The sequence below is a fragment of the Dendrobates tinctorius genome, unplaced genomic scaffold, assembly GCF_039654945.1.
Source record: "Dendrobates tinctorius isolate UK_male_01 unplaced genomic scaffold, ASM3965494v1 ptg000021l, whole genome shotgun sequence".
NCBI classification, from domain to species: Eukaryota; Metazoa; Chordata; class Amphibia; order Anura; family Dendrobatidae; genus Dendrobates; species Dendrobates tinctorius.
In genome coordinates this window covers 755,288-768,683 of record NW_027361689.1, presented here as the reverse complement: position 1 = coordinate 768,683, position 13,396 = coordinate 755,288, and the positions used below count along the sequence as shown (strand labels likewise).

The window sequence follows — 13,396 nt, the reverse complement described above, 5'->3', positions numbered from 1 at the left end:
ATAAGACACCGCCATTACTAACCCCATAGTTATATGTAATAAACACAAGCACAGAGTAAAATCCCTTATTGGAAATAAAAATTCCTGGAACTTCTTTTACCCATTTATTGATATACAAAGGAAAATTAAAAAAAAAAACTAAGAAATCCTCACCTGTCGGCGTCACCTATCTGCCGATAATCCATTTTTCTCACGGTGAGCCTTACTCATCTACATCTAGATGCTTTGCTGAGTGGTTACATAAAATGCGTACATTCAACCCAGCATCCAGAAGACACTGAGCTGCGTGTGAAAAATGCAGCTTCAGTGCTGAGCATTGACATCAGTAAGGTGACTGGTGTTCATAGCCGATGAACTTCGGTCACCTCACTGATGTCACCGCTCGCTGTGTGAGAAATTGTCTGTTATGCTTCATTCACACATTCAGTATTTGGTCAGTATTTTACATCAGTGTCTGTAAGCCAAAATCAGGAGTGGGTGATAAATACAGAAGTGGTGATGTGTTTCTATTATTCTTTTCCGCTGATTTTTCCACTCCTGATATTGGCTTACAAATACTGATATAAAATATTGACCAAATGATGAATGTGAGAATGTGGCCTAACAGGATGTTCACACAAATTTTTTTTAGGTCTTTTTTGTTTATCACTGATTCGAGCCAAAATCCATTAAAAAAACTATTCAAAAAGCCTGTTTTTCATTAGAATGTCAATAGTTTGCCACATTTTTGCTGTGCTTTTATTGTGTTTTTTTTTTTAAAAAATCAGTGTGAGCATACCCCTAAAGATACATAATTTTGGTGTTGCACTGAGGCTCCTTAGGTCCAACAGAGGGAGTGATTTGGAGGGCGCACCATCAATTCTGTGGACTCCAGTGATTAGCATTGCATCTATCAATAGATGATGTCCTCCAAATGGAGTTATCTTCTTCTGGTCTTCTAAGATCCATGATTGGGTCAAAGACTCGGACCTCTGGAAGATCTGCCAGTAATCTTGTGTGTTAGGTTCATTCTGCATAATTTTAATATTAGCAATTCTGCAACCAGATACCTTTATAGCCGAGCGGCACGTGGCCGGGACAGGTTCTTTAGTGCTTGATTTGTTTTGAATGGTAGCAAATCCTTGTGTTTTCTTCTTGCTGCAGAAATAATCCTTCCTCCGGCTTATCTCAGCGTGGCGTTACTTTCAGTCCAGTAGACCGGTAGAGGAGAACCTGACACTCTAGGTCGAGTTATTGAAGTGTAGAAGAATTTTTTTTTTTTTTTTGAAGAAAGTTTGTAATTTTCCACTGAAAACGTACAGGTACATTTCACAAAATTAGAATATCATCAAAAAGTTAATTTATTTCAGTTCTTCAATACAAAAAGTGAAACTCGTATATTAGATAGTCGACTCATTACAAACAGAGTGATCTATTTCAAGTGTTTTTTTCTGTTAATGTTGATGATTATGGCTTACAGCCAATGAAAAACCCAAACGTCATTATCTCAGTAAATGAGAATACTTTAAAACACCAGCTTGAAAAAATTATTTTAAAATCTGAAATGTTGGAATACTGAAATGTATGTTCAGTTAATGCACTCAATACTTGGTCGGTGCTCCTTTTGCATCAATTACTGCATCAATGCAGCGTGGCATGGAGGCGATCAGCCTGTGGCACTGCTGAGGGGTTATGGAAGCCCAGGTTGCTTTGATAGCAGCCTTCAGCTCGTCTGCATTGTTGGGTCTGGTGTCTCTCATCTTCCTCTTGACAATACCCCATAGATTCTCTATGGTGTTAAGGTCAGGTAAGATTGCTGGCCAATCAAGCACAGTGATACTGATGTTTTTAAACCAGGTATTGGTACTTTTGGCAGTGTGGACAGGTGCCGAGTACTGCTGGACGATGAAATTTCCATCTCCGAAAAGCTTGTCAACAGAGGAAAGCATGAAGTGCTCTAAAATTTCCTGGTAGACGGCTGTGCTGACTTTGGTCTTGATAAAACATAGTGGCCCAACACCAGCAGATGATATGGTTCCCGAAATCATCATTGAAGGTTCTCTGAATGCTGAGCTGTGTATAACCCCACTGATTAGCTGCTTTTTGTGTACACTGTGCATAGACAGAAAGCCGCCAATCAGTGGTGGGGTTGGACTATATGGTAGCGGGCCAAATAGACCTCTATAATCTCTTAGGTAGCAAAAACCTGGTGACAGATTCCTTTTAATCCCTGCCCTCTGATGATAATGAGAAGATTGCACAGCCAACCTGCAGTGTACACAGGACCAGCTGAAAAATTACAGCAAGTGGTCTATGGATTATAGAAAATCACATTATGTCAAACTTTGAAATATAATTTCATACAATTTTACTTTTGGATACAAATACCAGACAGTGATTTTTCTACATTGTGTTGCATAGTAAACATGGAATGGTTTCTTTCCGGTTGAGTTTTCTATGGGATTACTCTATAGGGGGCATTTTATAAAAATATGAATGATTAGAACATTTCAGTCTGGGTAGATATTCGGGTGGTATTACGTACGTTGTGGTGCTGTTTGCCAATTCATAACCTCTACGTAATGGCACCTAAGTGGTTAATGTTTCTTCTCTGTTTTATATAGATTAATACAGGAGTAGACATATTTTGCAGGCAGATGTGCAATGACATTTTATGGACCTAATTGCTGGGCTGGCACTGCAATAGAAAGGTAGCCATGCTGAACTGCCAAGTTGGTAGGAATCAGATTCGGGCTCCGGAATTTGCCTTATTTAGGTTAGCGGCTGATTATTGACTTACTCTCTCTTCGTACAGCAATGTCGTGGTTGTGCTAATAGGCTGCGGTCTATTCTCTTGGTCGCCTTATCTCTCGTCTCCAGCTGTCTCTTGAAACTAGAGGAGCAGAGAAAGGAACGTAACTGGGGGGAAGCTGGGGAAAGATACCATGGTCCAGCAAGCCGGAGCAGAAGACTAAGCCCCCATCTCATTCCACCTTACCCAGCACATGTCGTAACCCTGCGTCTGTGCTGGGAATGTGTTTTACATTATAATATACAGCGCCTCCTTTCCTACCGTCTACTAATTATAGTCTTGAATTTATTGCATGACTGATTATGCTGCTCCATGGCAGAGCACGATGTGTATTGTAGTGGCTGTACAGGTTTACTATCATGTGCCCTGTCTGTATGTTCCCACCATAGCATTCGTCGGCTTTTGACGGAGAATATCATCACCAACATCATTGACAATCTCTATCTAAAATCCCGGAAATCAAAATTATTCAGCCTCATTGAAAATTAGGTTTATCAGAACATTTCCAAACTTTCTGCTTCTTGCAATAAAGCCATGACACGCAAAGACTTTACAGTAAATCGGTCATCACAACTAACACAAGAGGTCTCTCCAAATTCTTCACAAAGTGTCTACTTCAGTCTCGGAATTATTCTCCCCCTTCATGAAAAGTGTATTTTATACTTAGTAGAGCATCCTTTGCTTTTATGATCTGCTGCAAATATGATTCACGGCCAGATACAAACTTGTAACAGCGTTCCTGAGGAATTTTGGCCCATTCTTCACAGCAGTGGTCTCCAGTTCACTAATATTCTTAGGCAACCACCTTCTTCAAATTCCAACAAAGAATTTGTATAGGGTCCATGTCAGGTGACTGGGACAGCTAATTCAAGAGTCTTCCATGACTCCAGGAGTGGAACAATCAGAAGAAAAGTATTATAGAAAGATACGCTCCTCTTCTGACTTTTTCACCCCATCCTGGTTTTGGATTACAAATACTGATGTGAAATACTGACCACACACTGAACATGTAAACGTTTCCTAAAATTTAATTGAATCCATTTTGCCCTTCACATGCTGCAAATTTCCAGTGCCAAAGGAATGAAAGCAGCCCCAGTGTATCAACAAGCCCCAGCCATGTTTAACTGTAGGCATCACTGAGCCACCACCATACTTCACTGTAGATATTACCAAACCACCACTATGCTTCACTGTAGGCATCACCGAGCTACCTCTGTGTTTCACTGTAGGCATTACCAAGCTACTGCCATGCTTCACTGAAGGCAACAATGAGTCAGAATCAATCTTCACTGTAGGCAGGGTATTCTTTTCAGTGTATGCTTCATTCTTCCTGCTCTAGAAATACCGCTGTTCCTTAGGCCAGAAAAGCTCAAGTTTTGTTTTATCGCTCCACAGAAAGAATCCTAAACTTTATTTGGTTTGAGCATATTGGAGATTACATTTTTGGGGGTCAGTAGAGGTATTTGTGAAGGAGTTCGGACATAGCAACCTTTAGAGTTTAGTATGCACCTTATTGTGATACCTGAAAACTAAGTGGCAGCTACTAATGATTCAGGTGAAACGTGGCCACAGGACAAGGGGTACAGCAGCAATCAGCAGACATGCACAAAGACTAGATAATATAATATGAATATTCACTAACCAGTTTATCAAACAATGGAAAGGATGGTAGGTAAACAGTGTATAAGTAGCAAATACAATGACCGCAGTTCCTTTCAATAACACCGACTAAGAGTATTCGCAAACACACTTAAACAGAATTAACAGTTATATGTGAGCAAAATACAACACAAATTAATAAAGTGACAATAGTGTGCATAAATCAATGTAGCAACAATATTGTGCCAGTACTTTAGTAATTGACTACTAGCAGTTTTCGAAGTATATCTTACAGAAAAGGTCTTTTCTCCTAACTAACAGGACCTCTATAAGGCTATTTATATATGCGCATATATTCAGATGTTAGATGGTATTGATATGTCTTGAAACTGAAGTAGAAGCATCCTTGCTGAGCAAAGTTTTGAATAATCAGAAATGCTGTCTTGAAGCTCTTAGGGAATGCTGGTTTCTCCAATGCAGGACTTCCCTAAGTCATTAGAGATAAGGCCTCACATAGCCTAGCCCAAGATACTGTTTACTTAGTTGTCCTCACTGAGTCAGCTCAAGTCAAGACGAACAACACGTCCCAGAGCCACGAACAACAGATCTAGAGCCACGCAACCCAATCCAGACTTTCTCCAAGGATCCGCAGCTTTACTTCCACCCCGGACTCTCCTTCGACTTCTCCCAACTGCCCACCATAAACCTCCGTGCTCCAAGTCCGGCTTATCGTCGCTGCACTCTGTTGGCCAGATCATATATTACATTACAAATCTCTAATAATATAGTAAATTGTGACTAACCCTTACATTCGCAGCAAAACTTTTGCAGTCAGTCAAGGCTTTTTGAACACATGCTTCCTCAGGTATCTGGTGGCAGCTGATGACAGCTTTCTCTTTCTGCCATGTCCAGGCAATGTTGCAGGTTTTTCTTTTTATGTGTCCCCATTACATTTATTTCTGGTGGATCCTGTCTAGATTCTACCTGAAAAATTGCTAAAAAAATGGCAAAAAAAACCATATGCACTGTAATGTCAAAACTCCTTACTGTGCATGTAGTCATTTATCCACTTAAGGCTTCAAAAACCGGGACACAGCTGAAAGAAGTGACCTAGCCATTCTTCAGTTGGCGTTCTTTTGAAATCACTCAGTAGTTTATATACAGAATTAAAAATAAAAAAGTCTTCAGAGGCAGAGCCGCCCAAAAATCGACCTGGAGGATGCCGGAAGAGACCTTTCAGGAAAAACACAGCATTTTCCTGGTATGTCTTCTGCTTCAAAAACTCTGCTGGTAAGCCGTTGTCTAAAAGACATATACCCTAATTGGGAACTTGTGAGCTATACTTCCAGCTGCATCTCTAGGAACAAACAATGACTTTGCTATTTTTTTGCAAGGCAATGATCTCCTCTTTTAACCGTTTTTGCACTTACCGTACCTTTTTCTTTTCCCGTTTGCCGAGAGCCATAACTTTTATATTTTTCAGTTAACAAAGCCAAATGGCAGCTACTTTTTGAGTGACAAGTTGTAGTTTTTAATGATATCATTCATTTTAACATATGATGTACTGGAAAATTGGAAAAATATTTTAAGAGATCTAAAAAAAAAAAAGAATTCTGCCATTGTTTTTTTATTTTATTTTTACTGTATTTATTGTGCCGTAATAATTAGCTGGCAACGTGATTTTAAAGAACAGTGCAGTTATGGAGATAACAAACTTATATAACTTTTATTTATTTAAGTAGTGAAAAAATGGAATTTTGTAGAAAAAAACAACAGTTGAGTGGCTATTTTCTGTGACCCATAATGTTTAGATTTTTCCATCGATGGACCTGTATGACAGCTTGTTTTTATATGGCAAGCTGACATTTTTATTGATTCAATTCTATTGCAGGGTACACACAAAACCACGTTCTACTATAAACCCCAGCCATGGGCTGGGGTCACACTTGCAACTGCAATGTGAGAAACTCACGCTAATCTCTCACATCAATACCCGGCACCGCCGCCGGCACTCGAGACCGGAGCTGCATAGAAATATATGCAGCCGCACACTCCGGTCCCGAGTGGCAGTGCCGGGTATTGATGCGAGAGACTTGCGCGAGTTTCTCACATTGCAGTTGCAAGTGTGACCCCGGCCATAGGCTGGCATTCACAAGCGGACAAAGATAGCAGTCATGGGGACATTCAATTTTGATTTCTGGATCAAAAATCTCAATGCAATTCTATGGGTCAGTGGAAAAAAATCGGTCAGCACTCGGACAACATCTGTGTTCTGTTCGATTTTTGCACTCTGTTAAATCGAAGAATTTGGAGAAACCCCTTTTTTTTTATCTGAGAAAAACTGATGAAACTCTGAGAAAAACAGTGATGAAACTCAGGCCGTTTTTCTCATTTGAGAAAAATCACTGAAGAGAAAGTGAGCCCAACTTCTGAGACTGCAGTGGTCATTTAAAGTAGCGTTTAGTCGTGAGTTTGGAGAAACCACTTGTTATGTTCGGTTTACTGTCAATAGCAGAAAGTTTATACATTTGCTAAAAAATGAATTTGCAATAGTGTTGAATAATTTTGAATGCTACTGAAACTTTTTAGGAGACCAAAAGAATCACAAAGACAATGCTTTTGGTTTTGTACTTCCTGTTGATACTCGTCTCAGTATTCCACATTCTAACTAAATAATAAAATTGTTCAGTGCCCAAATAATATTGTCATAAGGCATCAGATCATCAGAACCCGAGTCCATGTCATTGAATGAAAGCTTTTCAACTACACTGTGCATAGGCAGGAGCAGTGTCGAACTGGGGTGCAAAGGGACCACCAGTAACATCAACTCTAAGGCCCCACTTTTCAACTCATGCAAATATGACTTCATATGACTCCTCAATCACAGAATTCCAAACCAATAAACTGGGTTGATTACTAAATTAAAAAGATTTTGACATTGCCAGCATATGGTGAATCAAGTGTATTGTGCAAAGTATTGCTCATATAAGTGGGTGGTGGCCCACACCAACACTGGGGCCCACCGGAGAATTCTCCTGTTCTCCTGTGGGCCAGTCCAAGCCAGGGCAGGAAGCTGTTCTCAGATGGGGCAGCAGAAATCAGCTGACAGATCCTCTATAGAGAGGTTATCCCACAAACAGCAATTTTCTGAATAGGTAATACATATTAGAGAGAAAATTCCTTTAAAGTAAAATATATGTTCTACAGTGAGTATTAGGCCAGGATCACAGTACCGTGTGTGATGTGAGAAACTTGCACGAGTCTGGCGCATCAACACCCGGCAGCCGCAGCTCGGGTCCAGAGTGCTGCACCAGGTGTTGATGCAAGAGACTTGTGTGAGTTTCTCGCAGCACACACGGTACTGTGATCCCGGCCTTAGGCTGTGTGCACACGTCCAGAATTTGCAGAAGATTTTTCTGCACTAAAACACAGGAAAATAATGCACCAAAGAAAATATAATTTTATGCTTTGTTTCTACATGAATTTTCATGCTTTTTTGTACATTTCTTTTTCTCCCCATTCATTCACGTGAAAAACGCTACAAAAATGCTGAAAGAATTCCTGCAGATTTGTTCAACTCCATAATAAAAAAATAAGCGGTTTGTGCATGAGATTTCAGAAATCTCATTGACTTTGTTGGTACTGTAAAACACTGCATTTTGTTTTTTTCAGCGACAAAAAAGCATTTAAAGAACCCCATAAACAGTCACTTTTGATGGCAGCCCCTTTACAATTTTTATTTGGCTCGGTGACCGTCCTCTAGGAAATTTTTGTGAAAACTAGTCATACAATTCTCCTACAGCGCCCACTGCAGGGGAAATGTAGTACTACACGCGGGAGATTAAACCGTTTAACACATTGACGAGATGAGTCCACCAGAGCTGTGCTTTTTAGCATAATAAATTACACTGACTTTTAGGGAGCTGAATTTTTTTTGCATAAATAAATCACATATAAAACAGTTGTAGAATGATATTCATTGACGCACTGACACAAGAACAAGTTCTAAAACATATAGACACCTTTCTCAACAGCTTCATAAACTTGAACATGTCCTCTAACATTGTTTTAGGTCATTATTATTTTTACTTAATCTCTTACGCCATGATCTATATTTTGCATCACCTTCCTCACATAATATAGTATACAGAGTAATTTTTATAATGTCAGTGAGAAAAATACGTCTACCAATCAATCGAAAAAGATTTGCTCTTTAACTGCTTCTCGATATATGACGAACTGATAAGTGATACGTCAGGTCCTATTCTTAGGCTTTGTTCCCAAAATGAGGTTTTGGCGCTGCTTACTTTCTCTGCATCAAATACACAGCACCTTATAATTCCATCAAAGTGGATGGAATTTATAGAAATTTTCTGCCCACTGTGCTTCTTCTTACACAGTGTAAACTGACCTGCGGTGCGTGTATCAAATCTGCAACGTGCCAATTTCTCTTGCGGGTACACTGAATTTTACGTGTGGATTTTTCACGATAGACTTTCATTAGAGGTGGAAACTCCACACATTTAGTCAGCACATGTAATCCGCACATGACTATGCAATACCAAGACAGGTTATTACACTTGGGGTTATTTAGTTTGGAGAATCGAAGGCTTAGGGGTGATCTTATTACAATGTATAAATATATGCGGGGACAATACCAAGAGCTTTCTAATGATCTTTTTACTCTTAGACCTGTGACGGGGACAAGGGGGCATCCTCTACGTCTGGAGGAAAGAAGGTTTAAGCATACTCACAGACGCGGATTCTTTAGGCTGTGTGCCCACGTAGCGATTTTTAAGCGTTTTTGCCTCGATTTTCGGCACGAAAACGCTGTGAAAACGCTTAAAAATCGTGTACAGAACGCCCCCCATGCATTCCTATGGCATTCCGCACATGCTGTGCTAATGCTGCGCTTTTTTCCGCTGCGGAATCGCATCGCGGAAAAAATTGCAGCATGATCATTCTTTTGTGCGGAATCGCAAAGAATTGCCGCGATTCCGCACCCATAGGAATGCATGAGAATCGCTTACTTCCCGCATGTGGCTATGCCCACCATGTGGGAAGTTAAGTGTCTCATGTGCGGTTGGTACCCAAAGTGTGGAGGAGAGGAGACTGTCCTCCAGGCCCTGGGTACCATACTCCTGTAAAAAAAAGAATAAAAAATAAAAAATCGGGGTATATTTACCTTCTGGCGTCCTGCGCTGCATTCCCGGCCTAAGCGTTCCCAGTAATGCCTTGCGGCAAGGCCCTGTAATGACGTAGTCTCGCGTGACTCTAGCGGTCTCGCGAGATCGCTATAGCAACGCGAGACTACATCATTACAGGTCTCGCAAGGCATTACTGGGAACACTGAGGCCTGTAATGCAGCGCGGGATGTCGGAAGGTAAATATACCCCGATTTTTTTATTTTTTTTAGCATTTTAACATCCTATCTTTTACTATTGATGCCGCATAGGCGGCCTCAATAGTAAAAACCTGGTCACACTTGTCAAACACTATGTTTGATGAGTGTGAACAACCTGTCAATCACTTTCCAAGCGATGCTTCAAATCGCTTGGAAAGTGCTTGAATATCGCGGCAAAATCGCGATCATAATCGCGGTAAAATCGCGGTGAAATCACGCGGAAAAAAAACGCGCGATTTCTGGGAAGGAGTCCGGTTTTTAGTGAGCATTTTAAAACGCTACGTGGGCCCACAGCCTTACTGTAAGAGCAGTGAGACTATGGAACTCTCTGCCATATGATGTTGTAATGAGTGATTCCCTACTAAAATTTAAGAAGGGACTGGATGCCTTTCTTGAAAAGTATAATATTACAGGGTATATACACTAGTTTCCTTAATATTGCGTTGATCCAGGGAGCTAGTCTGTTGCCGTATGTGGAGTCGGGAAGGAATTTTTTTCCCCAATGTGAAGCTTACTGTTTCCACATGGTTTTTTTTTGCCTTCCTCTGGATCAACATGTTAGGACAGGTTAGGACAGGATATGGGTTGAACTAGATGGACTTAAAGTCTTCCTTCAACCTTAATAACTATGTTACTATGTTACTATATCTATGAAGTTTTTTCAAAGCCAAATAACAGGAAGTGTTAAAAGCAAAGCAGCTTTATTTATATCATGATATACCACCTAAAAATGCACTGAAAAGAACGCAAATAACCTCATTTAGGTGTAGGTGTAATAATGCTACAGAAAATCCGGCAACGTCAAAAACTCATCAAATGTTCATTCTGGGAATGTATTCCGCCATCACCTTCCTCTAACAGCCGCTGGTGGAGCACCACCCGGTGCTGTCAATCTGTTAATAGCAATTACTGACAGCAGAATTTGCTGCACAAAGTCCCAGGGGGTATGCTGTACCAAGCATCCATCAGCCTCCTTGTGACTGAGGTGCGGCAATGGATTGCTATGACATCAGAGGACCATTGGTCTGATGTTTATGGGGTCTGTGGCCAACTCATGTTTGGGTCAGATGTCGATCGCGCATGTCTGAATTCACACTGATGATCACACTGTTCTTCTTGAGATAAGCTGCCGGTTAAAGTGTCAGTCGGTGGCTTTCTCACAGAGAACACAGGAGCACTCAGCTGAGTGAGCACTTCTGTGTATGGGAGAGCCGGCTGAGATAGTGTCGAATGAACGATTGGCCGAAACATCGTTTGGACCACAGTCATCTAATGTGTATGGCCGGTTAACAAATAATCACTGTGATCTAAATGATAGCAATTTTCTCAAGAATGTTTATGATTCCATTTCCAAAATGTTCTGTGTAGCTATATGGTGGAAAGTGGAACCATAGTGATGACGAGGAGCCAAAGTCTTGTTGGGTATTTCTGACTAACTACTGTATGTTTCTATTAGTCATATTAGTCCAATTTCAGATAGGAATGTGCCTGCCTAAGAGCAAAGACCTAGAGGTATATATATGGAATGTGTTTTATTAGTAGTAGGAAGTCAAGAACTTGGCTGAATCATTGACTTTATGAGATATGTTCTTCAGTCAGATCATAATTCCTAGTCATGGCTGAATCCCATTATGTCTAAAACAACCCACATGGAAATTATATCATATAATGTATAGCATGTATATAGTTTTCATATCTCTAGGCTTTCAGAAATTTGTATACACAACAATTACAAGATTGTTAGCCTTTAATAGCCACGTCTTGATGCAAGTGACACTTTCTATCAGACTATTGTCTCTGGTTGGACAAATGAACTTGCAGTGTGTATGATAAGCTAATGGGTTTTCCTTACAAATGCAAAAAGTGACTAGCAAATTGCTTTATGGTTTGACAATCCCGACCAAGGTTTCTAACTGCACTGTTTTGGACCGGTGCCTATGCAATTATCTGAGTAGGAGAAGATCAATACAAAAGGGCTTTTCATGGTCCGCATATGCCTTGGTGATGTATTTCATTAACCTCTCTTGTACTTGAGGGTCCTGAAATGCCCTTTCTTGTAGACTTTTATGGTTTCCAGATTGATGGGGAAAGTATGATTGCTGTAAATCCTCGAGAAGAATAATTATGGTGTGGAAGCAATATGGAGGAAAATACAAACATGATTACCGACAAAGACTTATTTATATCAACTACTTTCTTCTTTCTTTTTAATGCAATGCACAAAGTAGAAATCACTTATGCACAAAGGCGTTTGCTATTCATTTCACCTAATAAGGAGTAGGGCAATCAAAAATTACATTTCTGCTGGATTCAGCAATTTCTACACTTTAGGTTCTGTTCACATCTATGGTCATATTTATGTTCTTATACCAGAACAGATGTACAAAAATATTTGTAGAACGGAGGAATTTTTACTTTTATTATTTACTGCTCATCAGCCAAGTTACTGGCCTCTGCTTTATTTTTTCTGGAGATGGCCAGTCTCCTAACCAAGGAGTGCAGTGCTTATGACTATCATGGAAAGAAGCATCACTCAAGACCACTCAGAATTAGAAGGTAGAGTCACCATCTTAGAGCTGTCCTCCCTTTGATGAACACTGGTCTGTCACATATTTCTTAGTTGGTCATTTATCTCAAAGTCCGACATGTAAGAGGACAAGTAATACAAATATGTAAACTTTCCACTACAATACCAGTTGACCATTAGGGGATTCAGAAGCTGGTCCCGTGACTGTCAGCTGAACCCCCAAGAGTGGTATAGATTATAAACTCCCTTTATAGTCATGTTTCATCAAATGGTCACTAGTTACCAAAAACTGTTGTAGGTCATTGTACAAATGTAGTCTGAATCCTGATTTACGGCAGCACAATCGGAATTGGCTAGGAAATTTTAGAACAATACTGGTTGTTAATTCTTTCCATCCTTCTTTGTTAGCACTGCCACTCGTACCATTCTGGACTCGATAAATGACATAATTGATAGTCGTGTCTAGCACATCCTCAGTGACTGATAAAAATTGTACAACACTGAGCATCATTCAACCAGTAAACCAGTGAACAACATTGACCGCCACATAGTTTTATGCTGCTTTTCTCTAAATGGATTAAAATAAGGAGGGTCACCACACACATATCAGCAGGAAAGGTCAACAGTCTAATGTGTATAACGTCAGGGGAGAGAAGGATCTGCCACACCAGACTTTCTAGGGACGATCGTTTTGTTCTTCGTGAGATAAGAGTCATATAGTACATAGAAGTGAATGTATACGGGGGTCTTAAAGTTACGGTCGTTTTGATGAAACCTAGCAGATCCTATTATAAGTCAGTGAGTTCATCAGTTGGCAGAAGAGTAAGTGACTACCATGAAACAGGTGTGAACAGTGCCTTACTTTTATTGATCCAAACAATAATATGTTTTCTCTGTATTGCTTCCAATGGAGGAGTGTCTCAATCAGGGCTCTGTTCTTCTCTGCCCTTATTCACATTGATGACATTTGACATGGCAAGGTTTTAATGCTAGACAGGTTAGGACCATCACAATGGGTACACCTTGTTGTGGTGGGATGACTTTTCTGCTTTTTTAATCAAAATAGTGCATTAAA

The 13,396-nt window shown here is 40.2% G+C and overlaps 1 protein-coding gene across 16 annotated transcripts in view; it reads left to right on the top strand.

Moving 5' to 3' along the window:
- Window positions 1-13,396, top strand: part of MYT1L (myelin transcription factor 1 like) — a 729,735-nt gene that overhangs the window by 81,231 nt on the left and 635,108 nt on the right. The window lies entirely within an intron of this gene.